We start from the raw sequence: 15,697 nt of genomic DNA, 5'->3' as shown, positions 1-15,697 counted from the left end.
TTCCTGGAACTACATTAGCCGTTACAAGAGACTGTCATTGTTCAAAGGTTATTAATCCATCGTGACATTACCACCTCTTATAGACTCAACATGTTATTAATGTTGTGAATGGTACTGTACCTAAGGTTTTGAATTGGCGTCCGGTTAGCAACTGACAGGAGAGCAGTTCAGTAAATGCTTACACATCACTTTCATTGCTGCAATTCAAGCCGTGTTTATTTCATGGAAGCCATTAATCATGTTTGTTCCCAAACGAATTAATCCGCGGTGATTGGGCTCACTTTGTATGTTTACAAGAAGGAAGTTTTGTAAAGGGTAGGTAATTATGACATCGTATTCAATAATTACTAATATCAATAACAGATTAATTTTGACTTTGAAAAACGGTTTGGACACAATAATAACCGGAAAATGATACGATAATAGCATCCTATCACTCGCCTCTCTTGTGAATATATCAGAGATTGTATTTCACCATGACTTTATTTTTTGACCCGATGATACCTGACGTAGCATCTTGGAGTGGAATTTATAATCTGATATGGTGAAAAGGAACATTTTTATGAATAGACAACATCTCTATTGCAACAGATGCGACGTTCTCTTGGATACGCTAACACCGTTATCAAGCAAGCGATATACAGGATTATGTGTAATACATTATCCATATTTATATACATTACATTTTAATTATAATTGATAATATATATTGATATTTGAGTTAACTCAATTGAAGAGGTTGATGTACAGCGTGGTGACGTTACTGATAGTTGTTGTGATTAGAGATATTAGCTAGGGAAGGGTACCGGTAATCTTGATTGTACTTGATTAGATGATGGGAAGCTGTAGGAATGTAATAATGTTGACAACTGTTGATTTTGGGGTTGAGCCGTCTGATGTTGATTGCCTCTTGGAGTTTTATTACCTTGTAGTCTGACCAGTTGGCTTCAAGGATGTTGAAGCTAAAACGCTAGGTTTATGATACCTGACGTGACAAAGCTGTAAGCAAGAAACCAAAGCGTTCTAAGCTACACTACGCTATGATACTTCCTATTATACCCAATGTGTAAAATTAAATTTATTGTCTAACAATTTTGGTGAAGAGACATATAAAGTTTATTTTCTCTGGTGAAGACATTGTAACTTTTTTATTCACTCAATGCGGAAACATGATAAGATGCTTTTAACTTAATCAAACCAACAGGCACTGTATTAAACAAAGTGAGAAGATACATTGTCTTCATCAGAGAAATCGAACTGGATTTAAATGTTTGTTAACAAAATTAGTTTTACAATTCTATATTTTAATGTGTATTTGTTGTCATTTTAGGAGAGATTTTGAAAATGAATATTTCCTTCCAGAATACGTCCCAACTTACCATTTTATTTGCAGTTGGTAAGCACATCAGGAAATTGTCTTGAGCAACAACAAAAAACACACACACAAAAGTCAACGGTTTGTGCTTGTGGTGAAAATGAATAGATTGTTTGATGCTGCTCAGTCAGATCATTCCCCATTAAGATTAACTCTTAAGTCGGCTGTAATGTGCAACGAAACGTTATAATGTTCTGTGCGTAGGTGGTTGTCATAATTAGACATAACAGCAACCAGCATGGTCAGGTTCCGAAGGAAATGCGTGAGTGAGTGAATTAAAATCAATAGACTCATTGGCAATGTTTCAGCCATATCTTGACTATAAAAGTTATAAATTCATAATAAACGCAATTAAACAATAAAAACCTGTCAACGAAGGAGAGTAAAACCAACTAGAATATGACAGTATCAAGAAATGAAACTAGTATCTCTCTCTAAAATTGGATTTCAAATTAGGACAATACAGTATAAAAGTGGGGTTCAGATCGCCAACATCTGAAGGTAGATCACCAGACTGGGGACTATGGGGTCTTACAGTGCCTTTGCCCGAAGGAAATGATTGGTTTGCTGGAAGATAATACTCATAAATTCAATATGGAAACAGTTCCAGTTGAAAACAAATGTCAGTGTGAGTCACAATAGTTGCCTCTACTACATCAAAGTACAGCACATATACGTCATTGAGTTGCTATCCGTGGGTCATTCACACGTATACAAGGTGTCTGGTTGCTGTAGTAAGCAATTCGACTTTACTGCCAAAGTCCTGTTTCCTACTTCCGTATAATCTTCCTCATTCACTTTCTCATTTGTTTGATTTAATGGTGTTGATCCCTTGCTGAAGGCTCGGTTCAAAACATGTTCTTTCACACAGCATTTTTGGTTGTTCGTACTGTTAATATCTCATATGCTTGCACTGAGTCGAGACAAGGGGTCGTATTTTACCGATAGATTAAATTGTCATTGTAATAAGTAGGCAACAAATGTGATAATAGTCACATGCGCAATCAGTTGAGTTAGTTTCAGATAAAACAACAACTCGTATCACCACATTAACAGAAATTGCCAACGCGTCCTTGTGTCGCTTTAGGACATTTCTGTAGCACCTGATAGTCAAGCCCGTCAGCTGAAATACCAATGCGTGATAACATGACCCATGATCTTCTACTGATGGGACCTCTACGGAGAAAGAACCCGGAATAGATTAACATGTTCTATTGTCCTTCAAAAGGTCAACGGTTAACTAACGTGGTCTAGCATCTGCCAGAGATTAGATATATAATGTTTCTGATAGGCTTGCAACATTAAAGGCATACGAAATTGCTCGCATGTCGGAAATAACTTTCGGTGAATAAATTAAATGGCAGAGGTTTTAAATTCCGTGTGTAAGTTTAGTGTTGAAGTAATTCGGTTGAATTTGGGACATAAAAAGGGGCTTAACATTATGCTTAATATGGGAATCTTCGATTTGAAGGTCAAAAGGTCAAAGAAATCAACCATCAGGTTACCCATCCATCCCGTTTAACTATATTGCGTGCTGACATGTACATATATAATTTGTTGATTTTCATTAATCATGACTGCGTTCATGTAATATTTTGTTTAAGATCAGTGTCTATGCGTAGTTGTGTTAACATCTGCTAGGATATATGTTTCGTCCACTAACTATATTTCTTGCTCATGTTGTTGTTGAACACAATCACGAACACTATCAGACTGGTAAAGAATACATGTAGTACCTAACTAATGACTCCATTTCACAAATCCCACAGCTAATCTGTCCCTTTAACCTCATGTTACGTCACAATATGACAACCACTAGGGTAAAAGTTTCTTTATGTCCAAACAAGCGGTAGTTGCTTTGATACGAACATTATTATTTTCAAGACCACCATGAAAATGCTTCTTCCAGGCCAATGTACAATTGTCAGTCACTGTTGTCTCCACATTCTCGCTTCCTACCGTACGTATTTTTTCGATTATTTTTCAATCTTAAACAGATCAATCATCTCTCTTGTCAAACAGTCCTGTAGGATTATATGTCAAATAATCAATATGTTTAATTATAGGGTCACATGAGAGGACTCGTGGGGAAACGTATATCAAGATTATCCATAAAGCAACAGCTAAAATCTTAATGCCTCTCTCCACATAATACGGATCACAATATTTAAATTATCTTTATGTGTAAAACATGGAATGGACCTAAGAAATAATTTGCTGAATGGGATTTCAGATTTACCTTACTCCAAAAAGTCCTCCTGATTACCACCAATTGTTAAATGAATGCTATAATATTTTTTATCATTTCCACTGTATGTACCAATCTACCAATTCTCAACCAGTGTATTTATGTAAACTTGTATATTGGCTGATGGCCTTTGATACAATAAAACATCTTGACTTTGACTTTGACTTACGCACGTAGACGTCACACGTTACTTAAGTAACACAAAACACACATCACATTGTCGATGATGGGTACCAGGTGAAGTTTCTTGGAGTTTGAAAATGTAAAACTGATAATAACAGTACCGTCTTAATAGAGTAGTTAAATATCGTTGTTAGAGTTTATATATTAATCAATCGGTTTGTTTCTTGAATTTAATTGTGGAATGATGTTGCTAGGTTATCACCTTCGGTATCATTCTGTCGGTTGTCACTGTACGAAATAGTTTCGATATCAAATCCTTTGACTTAGAATTATTTGTTTTATCTCAAATGATTAAAACGAGGACACAAAAATATGATAGATATGAGAGCACCATGATTAACATGAGGACACACAAAAAATATGATAGACATGAGAGCAGCTGGGAATTAAAATAATAGGCTTCCTGGACTACATTAGCCGTTACAAGAGACTTTCATTGTTCAAACTAGGCTATTAATCCATCGTGACATAGCCACCTCGTATAGATTCAGCATGTTATTATTCTTGTAAATAGTACAGTACCTAGGCTTTGAATTGGCGTCTGGTTAACAATTGACAGGAGAGTAGGTCAGTAAATGCTTACACATCGCTTTCATTGCTACAATTCAAGCCGTGTTTATTTCATAGAAGCCATCAATCATGTTCGTTGGCAACGAATTATTCTGTGGTGATTGGGCTTACTTTGTAAATTTACAAGATTATGACATCTTGGTCAGTAATTACCAATATGAATAACACATTACCTTTGACTTTGACAAACGGTTTTGGCACAACGATAACCGGAAAATGATGCGAAAAGCATCCTATAACTCGCCTCTTGTGTGAATATTTAAGCGATTTTATTTTACCATGAAATTATTTTATACCTAACGAGACAGTGCTTTAAACAAGAAGCTTAAAAATCCTAAGTTACACAACAACCTGCGTTGTTACGATAAAAAAAGAATGCCAATTTCCTGTTTTACCCAATGTGTAAAATTAGCTTCGTGATGAGAATTTATTGTGCAACAATTTGGAGGAAGAGACATAAAAAGTTCGTTTTCTTTGGTGAAGACAATGTAACTTGTTTATTCACTCAATGCGGAAATATGATATGATTGTTTTACCTTAATCAAGCCAGTGGATGTTGTTATCAATCCCCTTGGAAAGTTTGAGAAATCACGTTGTCTTCATCAGAGAAATTGAACTGGTTCTAAAATGTTTGCTTACAAAAATAGTTTTACAATAGTATATATTAATCCACCATGATATCATTTTAGGAGAGTTCTCTTAAATGAATATAGCCTTCCAAAATACGTCCTGACGTAATATTTTGGGGCAGTGGGTCACACATCAAGAGATTGTCTTGTATGAAAATGCACAGAAGTCAACATGGAAAATTTATAAATATTTTTATGTAGCTCAGTCAATGTATTTTTAGATCAATTTTAAGTCATCTCTAAGATATCATGTTCTTTGCGTAGGTGCTTGCTATAATTAGACACAGCACCAACCAGTATAGCCCAGAAGATGGATTAAACTCATAAATTAGATGTGGAAACAGGTCCAGTTGTAACCAAATGTCAGTTTGATAAAGCATTAAAATAATGAACTCTACTGCATCAAAGTACATTACAGATTATCAAGTTACCATCTCTCTGTCCTTTCGCACTTATTAAAGGCGTCCGGTTGCTGTAGGAAGGTAATTTGTGCCTTTCCTGGCAAAGGTCCTGTTTGTCAACTCCCGTGAGGAAGTATATTTCCCCATTGACTTTCTCATTGTTTGATTGAATGGTATACATATCTCGCTCGGAGGCTAGGCACAAAACATGTTTCCCATGTGCTGATACTTGCATACAGTCGTGACAAGGGGTCGTATTTTACCGATAGATTAAATTGTCATTGTATTAAGTAGGTATTAAATGTCATACTAGCCGCATGCTCAATCAGTTCAGCAAGTTTCTGAAGAAAACAACTCGGAGAATCACATTAAGACAAATTGCCAAAGCGTCCGTGTGTCGCTTTAGGACATTTCTGCAAAACCTGATATTCAAGACCGTCAGCTGAAGTATCAATGCGTGATAACATGATCCATGATCTTCTACTGATGGGACCTCTACATCTAAAGAATCCGGAATAGATTAACCTGTCCTTCAAAAGGTCTTGAGAACAGATAGGCTTGCAACGTTAAAGGTATACGAAATTACATGCTTGCCGTAAATAACTTTTTTTGTGGACAAATTGAAGGACGGACAATTTGTAATTTGTGTTTGAGTAAATGTGTAGGTGCAGTTTTGAAGTAATTCGGTTTAATTGGGGGCATAAAAATTAGCTTAACATTATGCTGAATATGGAATCGAATCTGTATCTTCCGTTTGAAGGTCAAAGACATGAACTGTCAGGTTACCCATCGCCCCAGACATATACCTGATAGTATTGAATTGGCTGAATTTCATTAATCATGACTGCGTTCGTGTAATATTGTTTTAAAGATCAGTATCTATATACATAACATTGAGCACAAAGCAAATTAACTGGTTGTTCATTTTGTCTTTTATCCAGTATCTTTTACATTGGAACCAAACATAAGGCATTCCATTGCTTGGTCTCAGTTCGCCTTTGTGATAGTATGATACGTAGTTGCGTTAACATCTGCCAGGATATATGTACATGTATCGTCTCATATTTCTCATTGTTTCTTATTGTTTCTTTCATATTGTTGTTGAACACAATCACGAACACTATTTGACTTGTGAATAATACATGTTAACTAATGACTCCATTTCACAAATCCCGCGACAAGTCTGTCATTTTAACCTCATGTTAAGTCACAATAAAACAATCATTTGGGAAAGCTGCGAACAATGTTATCTATAAATGTAGTTTCTTTAAACATCGTTCATTTCTTTCCATACAACTGTCAGAATTATGTTATTTATTTCTTTATTAGGAAAACAATATACTTGCAAGCTATAATATGTTTACAGTTGCAAAGTAGTTGTAATTCTATGTTCTTGTCTCTAAGCAGTTATACCGAAAACGGTCCCGGTTCACATGTAGCAAAATGTTGTACGTCATTTTGTCCGGAAATATGTGGCAAGATATATTGAAAATATTATGCCTAATATGATTTCTTATTGTAAAAAATATCGTAGTCTGCATTCCACAGTTTATAAGAACTGGACGATTATTGAATATTGATGCAAGACAAGTTTGCCATATCAATAACAAGGGCCGCAACACCTTCCTGAAAATGTACACTCTCATCGTCATTGAATTACTTAAAGGTCAGTGACTTGGGCAATCAAAGTATATAATGTTATGACAATAATCTATACAGAGCTGATATTCTTATACCAAGTTAGGCGCAAATACATTTGTATTTCAGGAAGTGTAAAAGAACCAACGTGAATAGCTTAAAAAGTTATGCCACACACGTTTATTGGAACTGACAACGTTACTATATTTCAATATAGTATGACCAGAAATTATTGAGAATTTTAGGAGTATGTTTAATTGGATTTCTAGTATAAACAACCTTGACCAGCTATCAAGTGCTTGGTTTCATTCAAGAGAGACAACTCCGTTAATCCTTTTTCATTAGTTTGTGAAGAGTTATCCCCCTTTGTTTACTTGGTAGCAGACGACATTTTCAGTGATCCTCAGTATGGATGATTTAGAGAAGAGGAAGTTGATTTTAGAGTATTATAACAAGGACATCAGATCAGCTAAAGTGATTTCAAGTAGAAGAGGCATCCCCTTGCCCACAGTTTATCGTGTTTTGAAAAATATTGCAAATGGATATGGCATTGAGCACCAGGGAAGCGCAGGTAGGCCCAGAAAATTGACTGTCGGTGACAGGAGGCGGCTTAGTATTCTTGTTTCTAAAAACAAACGAAGGAGTTTAGAAACCTTAAGGCTGGATATGATTGATAGAGGAACTGTGGCTGTCTGTAAGGAGACAATTAGAACTGAGCTTCATGCAATGGGTTGGCAGAAAAATCGAGGAATTCCATCACCGATCATGAAACCTGAACAAAAGGAGCGAAGGTTGAAATGGTGCTTACAGCATAGAAATTTTAACTGGGACAATGTGATTTTCTCAGATGAAGATTCTGTGTGGCTGTTTCCTAATACACTGAAATTCTGGACCAAACAAACTGAAAAACCTTTGTATCAGCGCCCAAAGTACAGTCGGAAAAATTAAAGGTGTGGGCAGGCATATCTGTGTTAGGGGCAACGCCCTTCTGTGTATTTGAAGGGAATATGAACAGTGAGCGGTACACAGATATTCTCGAGGGACATTTACTTCCAGCTGCTCACGTGTTCTATGGAAATTGTTTGATTTTCCAGCACGACAACGACCCAAAACATCGTTCAAAGCATTCACAGGCCTGGTTTCGTCCCGAATTATGACATTATTAGAATAGCCAAGTGTCAATAAGAAAAATCTGACAAATATTGCTGAAATGAAAGAAGAGGTGGTCCGATATTGGAACAGCATGGCCCACGACTTTCTAACTTCTTTGATCAGTAGCATGCCCCGCCGCATTGAAGCCTGCAGTGCTGCCCATGGTGACTTGACAAAATACTAACTGTTCACCTGTCTTTGAATCTGGAGTTATGTTCTGCTAATATTCACATTTAATACGTGAGTAATGAGTGAAAAAAAAATTACAATCTTAAATTTTCAATAATTTCTGGTTGTACTGTATATACGTGACAGACTTCCACAAACTTAGCTCACGTGATATGTTCAAACGACCTATGACAATTTTCATATACATTAAGACATCAACACTAAACAGCATGCACAGATTTAGTATTAACTTATATTTTACTAGTTTCTTTTTATGTATGTTAAGAATTGCAGAAAATAGCGCAGACCTTGAGGATAACGAGACAATGAACCGTTAGTGTTTCCCCGACAGTTCAATGTTGAAGTACATACATTTAGTCTTTGGGTGACATATTCTGGTCATTCTCCAGAACAATGACTGCCTTAATCATATCGCTTCTTAGGCTATCTTTCACAGTTCATATGTAAATTGCCTTAGGTTCCATGATATGTGTTTAGACCATTTTTTCTCATTGCTCGGAGGATGGTCTAGAAAAGGACGCAAATCGTAATACTGCTAATCGAATGGATAATTTGTGCCTCAATGTGTTAATTGAGATATTGTTTATGCTATGTAGCAAAATATGATTGCTTCCAAAATCCAAGATGGCCGCCAATTTTCCAAAAACAGCAAAGCTTTAAAAATATTTCTTACATTTTGAACTCAAAACAAGACAGAATCAAAAGAAGTCTCCATATTTGACTTTCGTCATAACATCTCTAGATTGGATGATGTAATATGCTTGGAAACATATTCATTTTGCTGAAGGAAATCCAAGATGGCCTCCATATTATATTATAAACAAATGTCCAAGGAGGCAAAATACGACAATTTTCAACCAGGTTTCAGATATGGTAGGTGATATTCATGTTGATCAAACAATAAGGTTGGCTACGCCAGGAGAAGAGAGATAGTATTTCAAAGGCAAAACTATTCCAAATTAAGATGGGCGCCATTTTTCATTCCACATCTTTGATTATCAGATCATGATCACTTAATACAAGAACATGATTTAGAAGACAATGAATGTTCAATGATCAATAGACATCAAAATTATCTATATTGGAATTGTTTACCTGGCGCATTTGTTTCATTTATAATTGCCTCTCTAAATGATCTGATCAGCGTAAGGATCAAGAGTTCCATGTCCAGTGCCAGATTAAAATAGTGGAGTTGAGGGCTTTGCGACTTACGCTTCTCACTTTTCAGATAAGTTTAAGCAGGGTGACTTTGGAACAGGCTATGCTTGATGCAGCTATGATGTACTTTAAATTTCATCACATATTTCTTAGAATTTGCATAACACAATTTGTTTTTGTTTACTAAAATCTGATTTTAACATGAAGTCAACAATTTTACTTACCAGGATATGAGATATCAATGTTTCAATATATTTTCAGAAAACATATTGTTTATACCATTTATTTGTTAATTTACATAAAGTTTCATAACTATGAAAAACCAAAAAAACAATACAAACATAAAGTTTATTTGGGTCCAATGTTATCTAATTTTGCATCTATACTACTAAACAAATGAAACGCATAGCTGAAAATAGTCATATATTTAAGCATGTAAGTTTAAGTGGAACAGGACAGTGATAGAGAAAACACTGTTGAACATGTATTGTCCAGTGGAAGTAGAGGTGAGGTGTAACAAATGACATGTGCAGAAAGGTCAAAGTCACAGAGCAGTCAATATCTTATGTGAACGCCACTAGCAGCAATGGTTGCCTGGCATTGGCGTCCCATAGATAGGATCAGATTCCGGATGAACTATCTAGGAATGACCAGATATTCTTCGTGCAAAATCCGAAACAAAGCAAATAGGGTCTGCAGCTGAGGATCACACTGTCTCGCACGTCGATCCAGTTTGTTCCACAAATGTTCAATTGGGTTCAGATCTGGTGATCGGAGGGTCATGCAAGAACCTGAATGTTGTGCTGAATCTTGCTGTATGCAGTCGAGCATTGTCATGTTGGAAAATGACGTTCTGACAGTTCATAAATGGAATGACAAGAGGCCTGATGATTTTATGGAACAGTAACGTCGAGCTGTAAGATTGCTTTGGACGCGAATAACATGGGGTCTTCCACTGCCTGCCCAGACCATAACACTCTCGCCACCGAATCTGTCCACTTCCGTCAGGCTGAGCATAGGCGGATCCAGAGGGGGTGTGGGGTGGGGGTTTGCATGAGTCCCCTTGTGCTGAAAGTTTGTTCAATGCCCATTGAAACTCGGGTGAAAATTGAGTGTGCACCCCTCCTTTTCTCAATAGTGTGCACCCCCCTTTCTCAAAAAGCTGTATCCGCCCCTGCTGAGCATATACCAGCCCACGACTCATCACTGAACACGACAGTTCTCCACTTTGTAATGGTCACTGGAGATGGTTTCGACACCACTGTCTACGTTGTTGCCGATGATGTCATGTAAGGATAGGTCCTCGCAAAGGTCTCCTAGGACGAATATCCGCCAAACGAAGGCGTTTTCTGCCAGTTTGGTCCGAGATTGTTCGGAGTCCTGGCACTACAGATGTTGTAGAGGATGTGGTCGTCAACCTGTTCCGTAAGTGTCGAAGAATAAACCTGTTCTGGGCGGATGTGGTCACTCAGGATCATCCTGACCTAGGACTATCACGTGTCGTTCCATGCTGCTGGTGCTGATGCCAAAGCCTTCCTATGGTACTCTTGGACACATAAAAGTGCCTTACAGCCGCAGACTACGACTCACCAGTTTCCAAATGACCGATCGCATTATTGTGCTGAGCCTCGGTAAGTCTAGGCATGACTTCACTTCAAGATTTACATGTGTCAATTGCCGCTAAAACAATAAGAGTGAGTGAGTGAGTGAGTTAATATTTCTTATCACATGTTCAGCCATATCGTGACGAGAACATTTGATATTGAAATGAAATATATGTATGTTATAAAAAACCTGTCGACGAAGGACAGTAAAACAACTAGAATATCACAATTACAACTACAACTAGTATGGAGAGTTAACACTGATAGCACTATTTGGACAATACAATATAAAAACAAGCTATATAGCGATTCAGGTACCAGTATTGCCATACGTATTGCGATATATTGGGAACTCGTCAATCCTATTTTCTACATTATAAGTCCCTAAACATATATGTCATGATTCTTATTCTCAAAATTAGGTTGCATGGTCAGGAATTATATATTTTTTTTAATACAATTTATAGTATTACAGTATGCCGTTTGTCAATATATAACGAAAGCAACATTTGTTGTAAATGAATGCCTGTGTAGATTTTAATTTAAATAAAGATAATCACAAAAACTTATACCAATATAAGGATTCTTATAAAAATTATTGTTTGAAAAGTTATACTGGTAATACCGTGCAGTCCTATTCATAGACATACTGGATTAGAAACACACTTATGATTCATTTACATTACATGGAAAAACTGACTATGCGTTTCTTTTTCTATTTTTTTGAGGATTAAACATTTTTAAAAATCTGTTAACTGCGTTATGTTATGTGCCACAATATTTTTTGAAGACTAAATGTGTAAGAATTGTTAACAGTAATACGAACAAGAGATAAACAAACATGAATATTTAATATATTATCTTGATCATATATTTATTATATTATCTAAATATGTATTATATTACTGCAGTGTTTTCATGTTTGAATAATTATTATATTACTGCAATATTTTCACCAATTTCCTTAAAGTATGTCTCTTTAAAACCCATTTAGGTATAAATATCAGAGTGATGAAAGCCTGCAAAGAAAATCTCCAGGAAACCAAAATTGTGTATGATCAGTGGCAGCCATCTTGAAAAATGGCGGCCATCTTAGATTGCTGAGTGGCCAATGCTGTTTTTTTAAGATGAATCTTTGTTGAGTAAACGTACCAGTTTTGGTCCTTTAACATCTAAACCTTTAGGGACCACAAACATTTAATATAGACAAAAGTTACCCCAAAAAATAACAAAATCGTAGTTTGATCTTACCATATTCAGATAAAACCACCCATATAATTTATTATTTGTCTTTTTTCATTAAAACATGGTTCTGCAAGCTAAACTCAAGTGGAATTAGACATCTGGATGAAAAACATCTGCCAAAAATGATAGTCAAAAGAAAAAGATAATATATTTGCATAACCAGTGGCGGCCATCTTGAAATCTTGGAGTTTTGATTGGCCAACGTTATTTTCTGAACTAGGGGGCCCATGGTGAGCGATCATGCCAATTTTGGTGCTTGTATCACAAAGTGAACAATTCAGTGTATTTTGGTCTGTTATCCGCCCTACTGAAAATGCCACGAAATGTTACAGGAAGATAATGATTAAACAGACACTAGCAAACTCCGTAACTTGGACGTTTTAACTGTGCGTATATGTATTGATCTGAGATCTATGTTAACACCTATGTTATCACACAGCCTACTGGAATGTTAGACTTGTGAATCACTGTAGCCGTCATGAAATTTGTACATAGTAGATAAAATTGTATGTGTTAATTGTATATATGATGAATTAGCATGTTAAATATATCAGAAATGGAAAAAGTAAATATATTCATAACACTCAAAAAACGAAAAAAATACTTGATTGCTATTCATATCTATTCAATGTGCAAAAGAGAAGAAATAAGTTTAACAGCACTTAATTGGCTTGGTTTACATGAATGCTAAGATATACATGTACATCTGTCTGTGTGTGTATGTCAATGTATTTGTCAACCTTATGCAAATACATCCTCCAGTACTTTCTCCTAGTATTTATACATTGCGACCAGACTTTTGGCTTCACTCACATGAACTTGAACTTGAAGCCCAATAAATATCCAGGCATGTAAACATATGCACAAATACATCATCAATTATTTTCAACACAAGGTTGTATGATAAGAGGAATGCCGTAAACGTTCTAATAGTCAACATTCTGTCCATATCGAGCAATGTTCCAACAACCCAAGCCTTGCGTTTTCACATTTCACAACATTTCAGGTACAATCGAGCATGCTGCTTTTTACGAAGCTTCACAGAGCGTCATGTGTCACTAATGGCCTCAGCACAGCTTTCAAAGCCGTCAATGACGTGAACATTTCCATATATGACGCAAAATTAACCAAAATTAAATGACGATTCCTTAATGTGACGTGATTTATCAGGTGAACAACTGACTTCTTTGGCATGCATTTATGGTCGGTGGGAAGGATACGCCCACCGTGAACACATGGTGGCACGTTTATTTATTATTGCATAGTAGGACCTGGAAACGTAAGCCCTACACCATCACACAATTAATGCACACACCATTATAAATCGGTAACGTAATGAGCTCTGACCATAGGCATTTACCGCTTTATTCGCAATTATATCATGTTTTCCTACATTAATTTTCTATTTAAGTTGTAAGAATACAAACCATGTGTGTTTGATCTGAGATTATTTGAAGTCACACATTCACCAGTATCACTGCCAGATCATGGCGACGTATTCTTTGAAACCTTGCTGCCAAAGTAATTCAATAATCGCTTGCTTTGAGACGGTCCCTTACTTGTTGCCATCAACCATTATCCATCAACGATTGGTCAGATCTAATCAGCTTGTCAATCAGTTTCGCATTAGTGTCCGAAATGTCAATTACCAACCAAGAGGCAGGGAGAATTCACATACACGGATGCCTACGACATACGTACCTTGTCCACTGCGTCCTACTGTGAATTCATACTGACACTAACGGTAGGCATTATCATGGTAATGCTGTTGTCGACATGCCTTACACCTGAGAGCAATCAGCCCCAGCTGCTTATTTACCATAATCAGGGAGTCTCCCTGCCATAACTATCTTTAAGTGAAACCTGTTTAGTCTCGAAATAAATATTTCGGAACCATTACCGTCGAACGATCACTGTTGGGAATGTCGATACATTTTCTGAGAAAAACATGACACAAAATATATCACAGAATATGACAGTGTTACCAATACAAACATATGAGGTCATAACAGAGTAAATGAAATTAATATACGTGGTAGTTTATCTTATCAAATGGTTTCTGGATTGTTGTATCAAATAAACAAGATGAAACCTGTTTACAATCGAGACATGAGTGTGTAGTGTAACATAAGCTGTGTTTATGGATGGCTGTCAAATAGTCATGCCACCATGTGTTCCAGTGGGCGTATCCTTCCCACCGACCATAAATGCATGCCAAAGAAGTCAGTTGTTCGCCTGATAAATCACGTCACACCCAACTTTGCATCACTTCCGGTACCAACTTTCCATCACATTTATATTTGCCTCAAGAGGAGGAATCACGCCGATCTGTCTCTTTCGAACTCCATTTAAAGCTTGGTTAACGCCTCCTGAAATATTGATCTCATCAGATCATGTTCATTTCACAAAACCCAGTATTATTAAATCTCATGTTCAGAGGTCCAGACTTTACATTTCAGCTTAACACGGGATAACATATTTACGAGCCTATAATTGCTTTATACTGCATTGACCCCTGTTCAGAAGAGAACTCCCAGAGGAACTCCAAACCCAATACCTAGTTAAAGACATCATTCAAAATTTGGATTTGAACCGAGAACACTTTTGTATCATCCAAATTGAATTGCAATCAGTTAGTCCTGAAATGTCGATGTATGATATTTACACTGTTAACGCCATTATCATATCCGACGGCCGTCATCAAAATATGAGAGCAACTGGGAATTCAGAAAATAGGCTTCCTGGAACTACATTAGCCGTTACAAGAGACTGTCATTGTTCAAAGGCGATTAATCCATCGTGACATTACCACCTCTTATAGACATAGCATGTTGTGAATGGTACTGTACCTATGGTTTTGAATTGGCGTCCGTTTAACAACTGAAAGAGGAGCATTTAAATGCTTGCACGTCACTTTCTTTGCTGCAGTTCAAGCTTTGTGTATTTCTTCGATGCAATCAATCATGTTCGTTAGCAACGAATTAATCCGCAGTGATTGGGCTCACTGTGTAAGTTTACAAGAATTAAGCTTTGTAAAGGGTAGGCAATTATGGCATCGTTGCCAATAATTGCCAATATAAATAACACATTAATTTGGACTTTGAAGAAAGATTTTCAGCTTGATGTGTCATTCAATGGCCTCAGCATAGCGGTTAATGACAGACATGTGAAGGACGTTTCCATATGTAACGCAAAACTGACCAAAATAAAATAGCGATTCCCTATTTCGACGTCATATATCAGGTGAACAACTCACTTGCTTCGGCATGTCTTTTTGATTAGTGGGAAGGATACGCCCACCCCTT

Source organism: Haliotis rubra, unplaced genomic scaffold, assembly GCF_003918875.1.
Source record: "Haliotis rubra isolate DU_JTF1 unplaced genomic scaffold, ASM391887v1 Scf421, whole genome shotgun sequence".
Taxonomy (NCBI): domain Eukaryota; kingdom Metazoa; phylum Mollusca; class Gastropoda; order Lepetellida; family Haliotidae; genus Haliotis; species Haliotis rubra.
Note: the sequence above shows the minus strand (reverse complement) of the source record.